Consider the following 3849-nt stretch of genomic DNA (forward strand, 5'->3'; position numbering starts at 1 on the left):
CCTCCCACCTATGTTTTAACCTATGAGCCCAAGCAGTTTGTTTATTACTTAACCAATGAAATCAACAGATTGATATATGACACTCCCACATCACTCTGCAGCAGTGATCATCCACGTCCCCCCAGTTTCTCTGGAATACAGCTGATGATGGTAGGTCAGAATGATTGCCCTTGATTCTGGGTCGATAGTCAAAGTCAGGCGAGGACAAAGGCGAAGGCACCTCTGTCAGTTACTGTAACTACTGCGGCAAACCAGCTGAGCGGAGCAACTAAGGAAGGAAGACATTGCCTTACCACGGCAGAGGTGTGGAGAGTCAGGACAGCACACACCATGGTGGCCAGGAACCAGAAGAAAGGGACTAGATACAGCTACAAGGACACACCCCAGGGACCTAACTTCTTCAAGCAGGTCCCATCTCCCATCTTCCAGTTATGTCATAACACTGTGACTCCATCATTTGGTCAGAACCTTCCTGACTTGTTTCTGGAAATGTCCTCAAGTGATACCCCATAGATACACTACTGATCTCTTGACAGTTGACAGTTGACGAGATTAAGCATCACAGACTGAAGAGATGGCTTAGCAGTTAAGAGCACTTAGCTGCTTTTCCAGGGTTCAGTTCCCAGTATCCTCAAGCAACTTATAACTGTCTGTAGCTTCAGTTCTGGGGGTTCAGTGCCTTCTTCTGACCTCTGAGAGCACCAGGCATGAACACTGTGCACAGATATGTGTACAGGTGAAACACCTATACTCCTAAAACTTAGAGAGTAATTAAAACAACAAAATTAACCCTTATAAGCTCCTTTGGGTGGGTCAAGGAGCCTGGAGCTCAGTGGTTCTCAACCTGTGGGTCGCGAATGGCCCTTTCACGGGTTGCCTAAGACCACCTGTATAGCAGGTTTTTACATTGCAACTATAATAGTAGCAAAATTACAACTATGAAGAGCAACGAAAATAATTTTATGGTTGGGGGGTCACCACAACATGAGGGACTGTATTAAAGGGTCGCAGCGTTAGGAAGATTGAGAACCTCCGCTATAGCTGTGTTTGAGATGAAAACTTGCTTTGTGACCCTGCTGGTGCTTGTCACTTGGCCTGGGCAGTTGTTGGACTCACGTCGCCTTGGCCTTCTGAGTTCTGGCATGAATTTTACTTTTGTTTCCTCTTGAGGAGGAATCTTGCTTCTCATTCCTCTTTCATAATGGGCCTTTCCTTCTTGCCTGTGTCTTCAACTTTTCCACCTACATCTTTTTACACTTAGAGAATTCCAAGAAGCTGAGCAGAGCCCTGGCATCAGGCCCTGTGCTTCTGCCAAGTCTGCAGAAACGAGGTGGAGGGTGACTCTTTGCCACGGTGGCCATGCCATCTGTCTCTAGCCTCATCTCTCCTGACCTGTTCGCATTTCACAGACGTGGCAAAGTCCCTTGTGCTTCATAATTTCTGCGTAAGCCTCCCTTCTCCCTACAGTGCTTCATCCAGCAAATATCTCTTGAATGCCTTTCTCCTGATTAATATTCAGGAGGCTTCATCTTAAAAATTCATTTTCTCAGGGAGGCTTCCCTGACTCTAGGCACATATCCGGTGACTTAAAAATATCATCATAGGGGCTGGAGAGATGGCTCAGCAGCTAGGAGCACTGGTTGCTCTCCCAGAGGTCTTCTTCTTGATTTTATTTATTTATTTATTTATTTATTTATTTATTTATTTATTATGTATACAGTGTTTTGCCTCCATGCATGCCTGCAGGCCAGAAGAGGGCACCAGATAGGAGATTAGAAATAGTTTTATTCATTTCTTCTGAGACTTTCATACAACGTACTTTGATCACACTCTTTACCTACATGTAACCAAACATCCTGTGCAGCTGGGCAATCTAGCCTGTTTTCAGAAGCAGGAACATGTAGACACAGCCTCCAGCTTTCCAGAAAGTTCTCTGTCCTTGGGCAAGTGGGGCTTACAGGTTAGGGGCATTTCTGTGTTATAGATCTCTTAAGCTCAGTAACTTAAATTTGAAACCTAACATTAGTCTTTATTTTACATTAAATGATTGCCTTGAGTCTGAAGACACTTGGGACTTTTAAACTTGTTGAGACTGAGATCATAAGGACTGTTGAAGTTAGGCGGAATGCACTGTGCATTATGATATGGCCATTAGCCTGTGGGGTCGTTTGCATGAGAATGGGCTCATATGTTTGAAAACTTGGACCAGATTGGTGGAACTGTTTGGGAAGGAATCGAAGGTGTGGCCTTGTTGGAGGAGGTGTGTCTCTGGGGGTGGGTGGGTTTTGAGTTTCCCTGCCATTCCCATTGTGTTTTCTCTGTCTCCTGCTACAAGACGCAAACTCTCACCAGGTGGTGGTGGCGCACGCCTTTAGTCCCAGCACTCTGGAGGCAGAGGCAGGTGGATCTCTGTGAGTTCAAAGTTAGCCTGGTCTACAGAGCAAGTTCTAGGACAGGCTCCAAAGCTACACAGAGAAACCATGTCTCGAAAAACAAAACAAAAACAACAAAAGAATCCAAGCCTGACAGCTCATGGTTGGATTGTTCTATGGGTGGACTTTAAATCCTTTTCATCAGAATATAACTGCAACGAAGACCAGGGAGCCCCACCTAAATCCCCATTTGGGGTAAACAATCACAAGATAAGGGTGTAGGAAACGAATCAGCTCAGAATTAGAGCACACTCTAGCAGATGCGCCAGCGTACCAAGGGTCTAGCCCCAGCGCTGGAGGAGGGGCAGTGCAGAATCTGCATTAGCAGGACAAAGTGCTGAGAAGCCAAAGCACACAAGACGCGAACCAAGAGAGAAATGAGAAGCCTGAGTTTGTCATTTAAGACAGCGCCTGGGCCAAAGCTGTCCGGCGGGGAGCAGAGAACAGCCACAGAACGTATGCGCTACAACCCTTATGCTACAACGGCTTTGCAGTAGTTCTGAGCCCAGGGGAGCTGCTCTTTACCTGGTTACTGCGTTTCAGGGATGGGCAGATAGTTTCTTGCTGACTGTGAAGGAGGCATTAAAATTAGTCTCCATTATAACCTATTCTTGACTGTGAAGGAGGCATTAAAATTAGTCTCCATTATAACCTATTCTAAGAAGCAGAGTCTACAGGTACTGGGACCAGAGAATCAGGGAGGACCCTAGCTATTGGGCCAGGTGTCATCTGGGATGCACCTGCTGTGAGCTGGCGAGCCGTCAGGGACGGTTAGTAAACAGAACTCTGCACAGACTTACTGCGGATAGTCTGAGAGTTAGAAGGGCGCTAGGCTTCCCATTGTAAACAACTCCTCTAGAGGCCATGCAGCACATAGGGTCGGCCCTGGCTGGAAACAGTTGGCTTCTGTGAGCCGAGCGGTCGGGTGCTCCCCCAACCCCTAGCCCTGCCTCTGGTATCCTTGCAGGTGCTGATACTGCGTGGCACAGAGTCTGGCTGCTCAGACACATCTAACTTTATAAATATGTTCACATTTCTGGTTTTGGTGGGCTGGGACTCCAGTCAAGTGAACCGTAGTGTGTCTCCTGGTGGGTGGATATTTTGAAAAAACTATAAAGCCGATGGTGAAGGGCCACCCCTTCCCACAAGGGCTGCCAACTTGTCTGCGCAGTATTGGTTGCTTGGGAGAAAAGCTGATATAATAAGGGCAAAACACAGCCAGACAGCGCCCCCGTGTGGCCTACGCGTCACTTGGCGAAAGCCCTGCGGAGCGCTCTGGGGCGAAGAGATAAATTACCTGTGACTTTGGGTCAGTAGCATTATGTAGCACATCAAGAGCCGTTTGCTTTCCCCTGGCAAGGTCGGCAATGGACATTTGTTGTATCGTGCTACCCAGGGGTCTTTTTTTTTTTTTTTT

Source organism: Microtus ochrogaster, chromosome 15 (genome assembly GCF_000317375.1).
Source record: "Microtus ochrogaster isolate Prairie Vole_2 chromosome 15, MicOch1.0, whole genome shotgun sequence".
Classification (NCBI taxonomy): Eukaryota; Metazoa; Chordata; class Mammalia; order Rodentia; family Cricetidae; genus Microtus; species Microtus ochrogaster.